The sequence below is a fragment of the Dendropsophus ebraccatus genome, chromosome 11, assembly GCF_027789765.1.
Source record: "Dendropsophus ebraccatus isolate aDenEbr1 chromosome 11, aDenEbr1.pat, whole genome shotgun sequence".
In the NCBI taxonomy this organism is placed as follows: domain Eukaryota; kingdom Metazoa; phylum Chordata; class Amphibia; order Anura; family Hylidae; genus Dendropsophus; species Dendropsophus ebraccatus.
In genome coordinates this window covers 9,678,286-9,690,970 of record NC_091464.1, presented here as the reverse complement: position 1 = coordinate 9,690,970, position 12,685 = coordinate 9,678,286, and the positions used below count along the sequence as shown (strand labels likewise).

The following is a 12,685-nucleotide window of genomic DNA, read 5'->3' as shown; positions in this document are numbered from 1 at the left end:
CCGCTTGTATTCCGCGCTGAATCCGCGCTGAAACAGAAAATCAGAGCCCCATTGATTTGTATAGGCTTCCGCTAGCGGAAGAATGAACATGTTCATTCTTCTGGCGGAAAGCGGATTAGTTCAGTGCGGAAATTCCACTGTGTGAACTGCAGAGCAGAATTTCCATTCAACACAATGGAAATTAGCTCTGCACCTATTTTAACGGCTGAAATTTCAGCGCTGATTCAGCGCAGAAATTCAGCTGCTTTTGCTCAGTGGGAACGAGCCCTTAGCAACTATGATCTCGTCATGAGAAACACGCCCACTGAGCAACCTGGGCTCGGTGTTTTCAGTCCGCAGTAATACACATGGCGTCAGTGGCGTCAGTCAGCCTTAGTAATCCCCGTTACTAGGTGAGGAAACCTTGGAGACCTCCTATCCTGTCACCACTTACAGTAAGAGCCGGCGCCGCGCCCGCCTCAGGTTACTGTCCCCTCACTCGTCACGAGCGCAGCTCTTACATCTTGGCGGTTCCTTCCTGTACGAGCCGGCAGCCAATCCGAAGAGAGAATGGGGAAGGGGTGGAGCCTGTGCGGTGTGGGGCGGTGACTGGCTTCCTCGGGCAGTTCCGGGAGTCGCGGTACAAACAAGGCTGCCAGAGGGTGAGTGCGGGAGGTGAGTCCGATGCTGCACGCCGAGCTGTCACCGCGCCCGGTACTGTCCCTTACTGCTCGTACAGCGGAGAGCGCCGCAGCCGGTGGGCACCACAGTGATCGGGCGCCATGAGTCCTGAGACTGTGGTCACACCCTGCTGCCTGCTCCTCCTCACCAGATAAGACTGTGGTGAAGTCTCTGCGCCCTGTAGTGTGTGAGGCGGCATGGGGGCTGCTGGTACAGGGCAGTGTGTGAGGGGGCATGGAGGCTGCTGGTACAGGGCAGTGTGTGAGGGGGCATGGGGGCTGCTGGTACAGGGCAGTGTGTGAGGGGGCATGGGGGCTGCTGGTACAGGGCAGTGTGTGAGGGGGCATGGAGGCTGCTGGTACAGGGCAGTGTGTGAGGGGGGATGGAGGCTGCTGGTACAGTGTAGTGTGTGAGGCGGCATGGGGGGCATGGGGGCTGCTGGTACAGGGCAGTGTGTGAGGCGGCATGGGGGGCATGGAGGCTGCTGGTACAGTATAGTGTGTGAGGGGGCATGGAGGCTGCTAGTACAGGGCAGTGTGTGAGGGGGCATGGGGGGCATGGAGGCTGCTGGTACAGGGCAGTGTGTGAGGGGGCATGGGGGCTGCTGGTACAGGGCAGTGTGTGAGGGGGCATGGGGGGCATGGAGGCTGCTGGTACAGTATAGTGTGTGAGGGGGCATGGGGGGGCATGGAGGCTGCTGGTACAGGGCAGTGTGTGAGGCGGCATGGGGGCTGCTGGTACAGTGTAGTGTGTGAGGGGGCATGGGGGGCATGGAGGCTGCTGGTACAGGGCAGTGTGTGAGGGGGCATGGGGGGCATGGAGGCTGCTGGTACAGGGCAGTGTGTGAGGGGGCATGGGGGGCATGGAGGCTGCTGGTACAGGGCAGTGTGTGACGGGGCATGGAGGCTGCTGGTACAGGGCAGTGTGTGAGGGGGCATGGAGGCTGCTGGTACAGGGCAGTGTGTGAGGGGGCATGGAGGCTGCTGGTACAGGGCAGTGTGTGAGGGGGCATGGAGGCTGCTGGTACAGGGCAGTGTGTGAGGGGGCATGGAGGCTGCTGGTACAGTATAGTGTGTGACGGGGCATGGAGGCTGCTGGTACAGGGCAGTGTGTGACGGGGCATGGAGGCTGCTGGTACAGTATAGTGTGTGAGGGGGCATGGAGGCTGCTGGTACAGTATAGTGTGTGACGGGGCATGGAGGCTGCTGGTACAGTATAGAGTGTGAGGGGGCATGGGGGGCATGGAGGCTGCTGGTACAGGGCAGTGTGTGAGGGGGCATGGAGGCTGCTGATACAGTATAGTGTGTGAGGTGGCATGGAGGCTGCTGGTACAGTATAGTGTGTGACGGGGCATAGAGGGCATGGAGGCTGCTGGTACAGTATAGTGTGTGAGGGGGCATGGAGGCTGCTGGTACAGTGTAGTGTGTGAGGCGGCATGGGGGCTGCTGGTACAGTGTAGTGTGTGAGGCGGCATGGGGGGCATGGAGGCTGCTGGTACAGTGTAGTGTGTGAGGGGGCATGGGGGCTGCTGGTACAGGGCAGTGTGTGAGGGGGCATGGGGGGCATGGAGGCTGCTGGTACAGTATAGTGTGTGAGGGGGCATGGGGGGGCATGGAGGCTGCTGGTACAGGGCAGTGTGTGAGGGGGCATGGGGGGCATGGAGGCTGCTGGTACAGTATAGTGTGTGAGGGGGCATGGGGGGGCATGGAGGCTGCTGGTACAGGGCAGTGTGTGAGGCGGCATGGGGGCTGCTGGTACAGTGTAGTGTGTGAGGGGGCATGGGGGGCATGGAGGCTGCTGGTACAGGGCAGTGTGTGACGGGGCATGGAGGCTGCTGGTACAGGGCAGTGTGTGAGGGGGCATGGAGGCTGCTGGTACAGGGCAGTGTGTGACGGGGCATGGAGGCTGCTGGTACAGGGCAGTGTGTGAGGGGGCATGGATGCTGCTGGTACAGTATAGTGTGTGACGGGGCATGGAGGCTGCTGGTACAGGGCAGTGTGTGACGGGGCATGGAGGCTGCTGGTACAGTATAGTGTGTGAGGGGGCATGGAGGCTGCTGGTACAGTATAGTGTGTGACGGGGCATGGAGGCTGCTGGTACAGTATAGAGTGTGAGGGGGCATGGGGGGCATGGAGGCTGCTGGTACAGGGCAGTGTGTGAGGGGGCATGGAGGCTGCTGATACAGTATAGTGTGTGAGGTGGCATGGAGGCTGCTGGTACAGTATAGTGTGTGACGGGGCATAGAGGGCATGGAGGCTGCTGGTACAGTATAGTGTGTGAGGGGGCATGGAGGCTGCTGGTACAGTGTAGTGTGTGAGGCGGCATGGGGGCTGCTGGTACAGTGTAGTGTGTGAGGCGGCATGGGGGGCATGGAGGCTGCTGGTACAGTGTAGTGTGTGAGGCGGCATGGGGGGCATGGAGGCTGCTGGTACAGTGTAGTGTGTGAGGCGGCATGGGGGCTGCTGGTACAGTGTAGTGTACAGCAGTGTGTGAGGCGGCATGGTGTAGTGTAGAGGCTGTGTGCAGTGTAAGGAGTGGTGGCTGGTGGGTACCCGTGACACCTGGTTACTGCTCTCTAATCAGTAGGACAGTGCAGGTTTGTGCACCTGTCATGAGGGAATACAGATGGGGGGGGGGGTATATACCAGTAACCAGGTGATCTTTAAAATTCAGCAGGGGGGACCCCAGCCTCAAAGGCTTTTCCTCCGAGTGGTTGATGTCACTCAGGGTGGGAAAACGCCTGTCCCGGCTGATGGACTGGGCGCTCAGCCAATCAGTGACTAGGACGTCGTCTCACCCCAGTCACCTACCAGTCCATCTGTCGGGTCGTGACATGTTGGTGCTGGAAATCCCGAGGTCCCGCTGCTCAATGTGGGCACTGGGAGAAGTAAGTACTACGTGTAATCGAATTGCCCGGGCCGGCTGTGGAATTTTAAATAGCTCTGGAATTCTCCTTTAAATGAGGCTCCAAGTGATGGTTGTACTAAGACCACAGCCATGTGCTGTATACCGAGGCTTCTCAAACTTTTACTACCCGATGCTGGCGTGTTTACTCACCAGCCGGCGCGCTCACATCATCCGCTCCTGTGACCCTTCTTCTGTCTCCTGTGATTGAAGGTTGGAAGTCGCGCTCTCCTATAGAGAATGCATTGGAAAGCGTGAATCCCGCCATTCAATCCCAGGAGTGGACAACGTGAGCGCGCGCCGGATTTAAATGGCGCCACGGCGGGACACCAATCACTTTCGGTTAGTGGCAGCAGTGAAGTGCGACACAGCCCCCTGTACTGCCACCAGGGCTCCGCACAGCAGTATATACAGAGCAGGATGACCCCGCCCCCTCCCCCGTGTATTGTTATATACAGTACACAGGGGGAAGATGCATTGCTATCCCTGTACTAGAAGCAGAGCGGGGGCGCTGATAACAATGTGGAGACTGACGGACACCACAATCTTATCGGGCAGTCTCTTCCTCCTGTGTATATAAGAATATACGGGGGAGGGGGCTGTATCCTGCTCTGTATCGCGCTGTTTGGCACACAGACTGTGGTGGTAGCAGAGTGGGTGTAAAAAAAACTATGCTTTAATTAAAAAAAAAAAAAAAGGTACTCAATTAAAAACATTTTCTCTGAAATACCCTTTAGGTTATGTTCACACAACGTATAAACAGCAGCCGTTATTTGGAACCCAAAACAACGGCCATGATAAACAGTGTCTGTTGTTTAATACGTTGTGTAAAACAATGGCTGTTGTTTGCATTGACTTAAGAGCAAATCATTGCATTATAAAAAGAGTCTGTTCTTTTCATAAGAAGAACGTTGTGTCAACATGGCATTAACCAGCAAACAATATCACACTGTGCCCATATTACCTGTATAGGCAGGGCCGGAACAAAGTACATACTGCTGTATATCTTCATGATAAGTATAATGCAACTTTCTATGGTCTTTTACCTCTAAATCATAGTCAGACAGGTGATAGCACAGACTATTCCTGGCAGCCCTGGCTTCTCTCCGGGTCTCCCTCACAGCCTCCGATAGGTCATGTCTGTATTGTCAACAAGTGGCGACTGGGGATGACATCTGTAGAATTTCAAGGGTAACTACCACTATTATCACACGGCAGGATACCTTTCCAAAATTCCGGCAGGTTTGTAGTCTGCTCCTAAAGCGAGTGGTGTACGGATGTGCTGGAAGTGTCATAGACTTGGGTTGTATTACACTTACCTGCTGGGGTCTTCAACTTGATGGTAATTTATTGACACTTTTATTTCACATTTAATGGTAGCAGTGCTGTTTTTCCTGTAATCAGTAATAGCACAGTGCACCACCTCCCCTGGGAGCACTGCTGTTCCTATTCTGGTAGTTTGGTGTGTGCTGACGCCCTGCACAGACAGGCACTACAGATGTTAACTGTATCATGTCCTGAAGCGCCTTCAGGATCCAGTTCACCAGGGTAAAAATCTGGTGGCCTGGATCCCCAGTGACTAGTGAAATAGCGGCCACAGCGAGCGGGGAATGAGGAGCAAACGAGCGCTGACAGCTCCTCACAGTTGCCCCGTTTAATAGGGGCCTCGGGGGGGGGGGGGGGGGGGGGGGTTAGCAGCCGAGGAGGACAGTCGCATAGTCAAGCCCTTGGCAGAAGAAGAAGAAAGCTCCCCCTGAGCCCCGATTTCATAGGTAGAGAGTTTCATGCCCCAAGATTTCAGACCCGAGAACAGGGTAAGAGAGTGACGCTACCCGAAAAGAGTTAGAGGAAGAAACTTTCTCCTCAGTTACGAGCATGGGATAGACATTGACTTCCAGATGGGCGGCAGGATTTCTTGGCTCTCCCATCTGCAGGTTTTTAGAAGATTATACAGGGAAATTGTAATGACTGTACCTGTTGGGACCTTGGCAAGGTCCTCAGTGTGTGGGGTTTGAGCTGCCTCAGAAGGGAGGGGGAGACGGAGAGAAAGGCTCACACACAGATTTTTGTGCCTTCAGCAGAAAGCGGTATATAGAATGAATTGTTAAGCTGCCATTACACAGTGCGATGTGGAGAGCGAGCAAGCAAGCACTGACCTGTCAGGTTAGTGCACGCTTGCTCCTCGTTCCCCCACCTGCTGCCACCGCTTTTACAGGCGCTGACAGCAAGCGAGGAGGAGCCGGGGGGGGGGGGGGGGGGGTGCCGGGAGCTCCGGGCAGCCCATAGGAGACAGCGGTGGTCCGTTGCCACCGTACCTATTGCACAGGTCAATGCCAGGCTGATGGTTAGTGTTTCAGTCTGTTGAAAAACAACGATCAGCTGACATCGTGCATGTTGTCTTCTATTACACAAAGCTATAATCGCCCTTTAGTCTCAGTATGGACAGCAACATATCTAAAGTTATGTTTGAGTGGAATGCCCCTTTAAAGCAAATTTGCAATCTTTTTGCTCCCACACTTATTATACACACTAGATTATAAAATTATCCCCAAATCTTGCAGTTTTCATTCTGGCCACTAAGGCTACTAATATGCTGACAGTTCAAATTCAGCCTTGTCATTTACATCATATGATGGCTTTCAGTGAAAAGTGACGCCTGTAGATAGATTATAGAGATGAGCGACTCTTGCACGCTGGGGTCTGGACTCATTTGATTAGCGGTGGCCAAAGAAGTTGGATGCAGCTCTAGGAAGTCCTGGAAAACATGGATATGGCCTGTGGCAGTGTCCTTGTTTTCCAGGCATCCTTAGGGCTACATCCAACAACTTCAGATATCGTAATCAAATGCCCATCTCTAATAGATAATAGAGAGCTTTCCACCATTTACCGTAGCTGATGTTTAGAGGCCCAGCCAAATGAAGGTGACCTCATACTCTGGATGGAACCTACATTGTACTCTGGCCTCTCCTGGGCTGACATTAAGCCCCATGGGTGATTTAAGCAGAGATTAGCTGGATCCTGCATGTCCAGTGCCCTGTGTGTTAGGGCCAGTTCACATGGAGTACAAGAGGGGGAATTCTGCCAGCTTCTGTGTCATACAGGCTGTCTATGGGAGGGCTGGCAGGATTCCGCAGCGGAGCGTTCCGTTGCAGAATTCCGCCTCTTTTACTCCATGTGAACTGTCCCTAAGAGGGGGGGGGGACATCAGCAGGTTATATTCGTCTAACCTGCGAATGGTTTTCCTTTAACGGGATGGTAGACACCATTTAAATTTGAATGTTATGCCAAGCAATTCTAAATATATTAACCACATGTCTTGGCATTTTCAGTGCGCTGTTGTACTTTTATTTTTCTCTGTATTGCGGCCATGGCAGCATGCACCTGCACATTGGTATTGGATGTGCTAGACATTTTTTGTTTAGCCTGTGTTACATGTGGGGGAAGGGGCGGCTTCCATTTGGCTTTTGCACTCCACCCTTCCCATTTTAAAGCGACTCTCTACCCACAATCTGACCCCCCCCCCCCCCCCCTCCCAAACAACTTTCGGATAGCTGCTTTTAATCCAAGATCTGTCCTGGGGTCCGTTCGGCATAAAAATTCATTTTAAAATTGCAGCCCCGTGCCCTACGGGCATATCTGTGCCCTAACTTTGCACCACCCCTCCGTAGCTCCTCCCCACCCTCTTCATCATTAGGAATGTTAGGAACATTGACTTCTGTTTGAACATTGCACAGGTGTCTTAAAGGGAACCTGTCACCCCCCGTTCCGGAGTGACAGGCTCCCAACCCCCCGTTAGAGCCCCCTATACTCACCTGGTCCCGCTTCTGGATCCGGTCGGGTGACGGAGATCTCAGCCGCTGCAGCCTGGTGCGTGCGCTGAGAGATGAGTCCAACGCTCATAGAGAATGAAGGAGCGCTGGACTCTCCTGTCATTCTCTATGGGTGTTGGACTCATCTCTCAGCGCGCGTGCTGGGCTGCAGCGGCTGAGATCTCCGTCACCCGACCACCTCCAGAAGCGGGACCCGGCGGGATTAGGTGAGTATAGGGGGCTCTAACAGGGGTCGGGAGCCTGTCACCCCGACACGGGGGGTGACAGGTTCCCTTTAATGATCCAGCCCATGTGCTGTGGTAACATAGGTGGGGAATAGGAAGCAATCTGCCTGGAGCATTCCTAATGATGAGGAGGGTGGGGAGGAGGGACAGAGGGGTGGTGCAAAGTTAGGGCACAGGCTGCAAGTTTAAGGGTACAAACACACACACACACTGTATATGCAGCAGATACGCAGCAGATCTGCAGCAGATTTGATGCTGTGTTCAGTTATATAGATCTAATCTGCTGCGCATCTGCTGCTTATCGCAGCAGTAAATACGCAGCGTATATGCCGTGTGTGTTTGTACCCTAAAAGTAATTTTTCATGACAATAACTGCATCACCTGCCAAACTGACCCCAGGACAGATCTTGGATTAAAAGCAGCTATACGAAGGTACAAGTGGTTTAGGGGGGGGGGTCAGATTGTGGGTACAGAGTCGCTTTAAGCAAAGATTAGCTGATCCAACATGCCCAATGTGTAGGTTTAATATCAGCCCAGGAGAGGCCAGAGTACAGTGTAGGTTCCATCCCGTGTCTGAGGTCACCTTAACGTGGTGGGATGGTACACACTGTTTGATCAAATGGTATGCCAAGAACCTCATTTTTTTATAGCAGTTTTGCAGGATTTATATGTCTTGGCATTTTCTGTGTGATGTTACACTTTTCATTTTTTGCTTCTCTAGGCTATAGTCCTGACCTTTATAATTCTAAATGTGCCACACAATGGCCCCAGCCCGAAACTCTCAGGGTTTTATTACACAGCCCGATATGAGGGAGCAAGCGAGCGCCAACCTGTCAGCTCGGCTCTGGCTTGCTCCTTGTTCCCTGCTTGCTGTCTATGCTATTACACGCACAGACATCGAGCGGAGGGGCTGCCCAGACGATCATTAGATCCTCCTAGTGGCCCATAGAAGAGAGTGGCAATCTGCTGGCCGTCACTCCTATTTCACAGAGCGACGGCCAGTAGACAATGATCAGCTGACATCAAACAACGATCAACCGACATTGTGCATGTCAGCTGATCGATACGTCCGAACATGAGCTATTACACTAAATGATTATCGGCCACTAATCGGTCAATGACGGCCAATAATCGTTTTGTGTAATTGTTCCCTCACTGTGGGTTTTTTCCCTCAGCAATCAATCATAGGTCAGGTTTCATTATATTCATGAAGATATTTAAAGGGGTATTCTGGGAAAAATATACTTTCCCCCTATCCACAGGATAGGGGAAAAGTATGAGATCACGGAGGGTCAGACTCCTGAATCCCCCAGCAATCTCCGTATCGGACGCCGCCGGCTCTGTTTTGAATAGAGCCATGAGTCGGCATGTGACCCGCGGCTTTATTCACCCCTATAGAGCGACTGAAAGAGCTGAGGAAATTAATAGAGGAAAAGTTAATTTTTCCCGGAATACCCTTTTAAGAGAAACTGCCAGTTATAAAAGACGTCCCTAACCGGCTGCGTGGCTATGTCAGTGGTGAGAGTATCTATACTTTTACTGTAGCTGTCTGAGGCTGCAATCACATTTCTGAGTTGCAATAAAAAGCATTTTCCATTTGGTTACAGCCTCAGACACGTACAGTAAAGTGTAGAGAGCCCCACTACCTGCATAGCTATGTAGCCATGTCAGCAGGTTGGGACATCTTTTCTAACAGTTCCCCTTTAAACACGAGCTGTACTTGGTTTACGACACCCAGACCCTCCACCGATCTGCTGTATGACACCCGCACTACAATTAAAACAAAGCTGGGAGCAGTTACCTATTCTTATATTGCTGTGGCATCTATGTAATGAATAGGTACTAAGGCCACAGACCCCGGGGTCTCCACAGCACATGGGACATAGCCGACTGCTTGTGGCTCCATTCTAATTGTAGTATGGTGGCCGAACACACTTGATCAACTATAGATCTATAGATCCTGTGGATAAGCTTATAGGATAAGCTTTTCATAGTTTTTTTTTTTTACTTTGTGGACAACCCCTTAAAGCTCCAGCCATAGTTTTGTATTGAATAATTTTATGCACGTGTCTTTTCCCTTTTGTTTTTGTGCTTTTCCCATCACCATTATTCCGGCCCATTGCACCGTGGGTCAGGCTTCAGTGATTTGTGTTTGTGGTAACCTGTGTGTTATTAATATATGCAACACAACTTCCTGTATGATAAAACACACAAAGTTCTACACAGGATGGGCAGGCAATGAATTTCAGCCATTCCAAAGGTGAATATAAAATACAGCTCTATTAGTTTAGGGTACTATTACACCAAGCAATTTTTCGCCGATTAACAATAAACGATCTTAAATGACCGCTAAGGCAAACGACCTGAAATCGTTGTCCCAATTACATGGAACGATGATCGTTATTTTTGATCGTTCTTGCGGTCGTTTAGTCGTCGGTATTGCGTACATTTCAGCTGCAAATTCTTATCCCACCGAACGATGTGCGAACGATCAAACGATAAAAATAGGTCCGGATCCTATTAAACAATCAACGATTTCTCGTTGGTCATTTAATCGTTGCGTGCTATTACATGAAACGATTATCGTTCAAATCCGAACGATTTAACGATTTTTTTGAACAATAATCGCTCCGTGTAATACCAGCCTTACTCTGGCAAAAAAAAATGTTTTCTTTGAAATCAACTGGTGTCAGAAAGTTATATAGATTTGTAATTTACTTCTGCTTAAAAATCTCTTGCAGGAAGTGGTGTATTCTCTCCAGTCTGACACAGTGCTCTCTGCTGCCCCCTCTGTCCATGTCAGGAACTGTGCAGAGCAGGAGAGGTTTTCTATGAGGATTTGCTGCTGCTCTGGACAGTTCCTGACATGGACAGAGGTGGCAGCAGAGAGCACTGTGTCTGGAAAGAATACACCACTTCCTGCAAGACATACAGCAGCTTATAAGTACTGGAAGACTGGAGATTTTTTTTTTTTAATAAAAGTAAATTACAAATTTTGGCACCAGTTGATTTTTACCTCTTTAAACATTTGATACCTTTAGGGCAGAAGAAAAGGAAAATGTTTTTGTCTACGGAATTTGGATATATAGAATAAAGAGTAGTAATGGGTTGATGAGGGAGATTTTTCAGGGACTCGCCTACGGGGTAGAGACCTCAACCTAAAGATAATAACAAGTGTTAAGTGGGGTTGATGGGGGTAGGAGGGGGGGTGGGGTAGAATCAAAATTGTAAAATAAGTGCGATTGATATAAAATACAATAAAGTTTGGTTTTTTTAAACAAAAAAAAAAAAAAAAGATTTGATACTTTCATAAAGACAGATGCTTCTCTGTGACTCTATGGACAGGTCAATTAATAACCTCCATGTCATTGTACTATCTGCAATATCAATATATCACTGCATTTGTGCTAAAAAAAAAGTTTTTCTTTTTCTCTAATAAAAAATAGCTCTTAGAATGTGGTTGTGCAAAAAAAAATATTATTTGAAAAAAAAGTGCCTGTACAGAAATAAAATGTGTAGAGGGATCCAAAAGTAGGTATACGGGGGGAGATCTTTAGTGTTTGCGGTATACATGACAGATTTTACATAACTGGTTCTATTTGTAATGTGCACCAAGAAGTGGTGGAGTTTTATGAATGATAAAAATTAATCAGCATTGGAAATCACTCAAAAAAATCTAAGAGGAGAGTTTCTGGTTTACAAAAAGTTCTGTTAAATTTTTCAATGTAACAATTTACATAACACTAAAAAGTTGAACATTTTCCGTCGAGATTTAGGTCATTAACCCTTAGGGGACACAGCCAGTTTTCATTTTTGCATTTTCGTTTTTCCCTCCTCGTGTATATAAGGCCATAGCGCCTGCATTTTTCCACCTAGAGACCCAAATGAGCCCTTATTTTTTGTGCAACTAATTGTACTTTGCTATGGCAGATGTAATTTTTGCCTAAAATGTGCCGGGAAACCAGAAAAAAATTATATGTGTGGTGAAATTGAAAAAAAAAATGTTTTTTTTTATTTGGGGGGGGGGGGGGGGGGGGTGGTTTTTACTATGTTCGCCCTGAGGTAAAACTGACTCGTTATATATGTTCCTTAAGTTGTTACGATTACAACGATATGTAACATGTATAACTTTTTTTTTATTTGATGGCTTGTAAAAAATTAAAACCTTTTAAAGAAAATATATGTTCCTTAAAATCGCTCCATTCCCAGGCTTATAGCGCTTTTATCCTTTGGTCTATGGGTCTGTGTCAGGTGTCATTTTTTGCGCCATGATGTGATCTTTCTATCGGTACCTTGATTGCGCGTATACGACTTTTTGATCGCTTTTTATTACAATTATTCTGGATTTGATGCGACCAAAAATGCGCAATTTTGCACGTTGGGATTTTTTTGCGCTGACGCCGTTTACCGTGTGAGATCAGGAATGTGATTAATTAATAGTTCGGGCGATTACGCACGCGGCGATAGCAAACATGTTTGTTTATTAATTTATTTATTTATTTTTATTTATAAAATGGGGAAAGGGGGGTGATTCAGACTTTTATTAGGGGAGGGGATTTTGTGTTATTAAAAATACATTTTTCTTTTACTTTATACATATACTAGAAGCCCCCCTGGGGGACTTCTAGTATATGCACTCTGATCTCTCATAGAGATCCATGCAGTATAGTTATACTGCATGAATCCATGAGATCGGTGTTCTATTACTTTTGGCTGCTGCAGCCAAAAGTAATAGAATGCCGAGCCGGGATCAGCGCCATTACGGAGCAGACCCCGGCCCGGTATGGATGCAGGGATCGCCCCCCCGCAATCGCGCCGCAGGGGGGCGATCCCCCCACTAGACCACCAGGGATGTATAACAGCAAGTATTTAGAAGCAGCTGTCAACTTTGACAGCTGCTTCTAAGTACTTAATTAGCGGGCACGGCGATCGGACCGTGCCCGCTAATAGCCGCGAGCCCGGGCTACATGCGGCAGCCGGGATCGCGGCAGTTCAGAGGGGGGTCGCGCGGCGACCCCCCTCTGAACTCCCATAGCGGCACGAGGACGTTCAATAACGTCCTGGTGC

General features: G+C 49.5%; 1 protein-coding gene across 1 annotated transcript in view; it reads left to right on the top strand.

Moving 5' to 3' along the window:
• The first annotated feature begins 402 nt into the window (after nucleotides 1–402).
• The window catches only part of LOC138767540 (zona pellucida sperm-binding protein 3 receptor-like), a 60,649-nt gene continuing 48,366 nt past the window's right edge, over nucleotides 403–12,685 (top strand). Inside the window, exon 1 of the mRNA XM_069945096.1 lies at nucleotides 403–641. The gene's annotated coding sequence lies outside the window, so the exon portion shown is untranslated. The remainder of the gene's footprint in view (nucleotides 642–12,685) is intronic.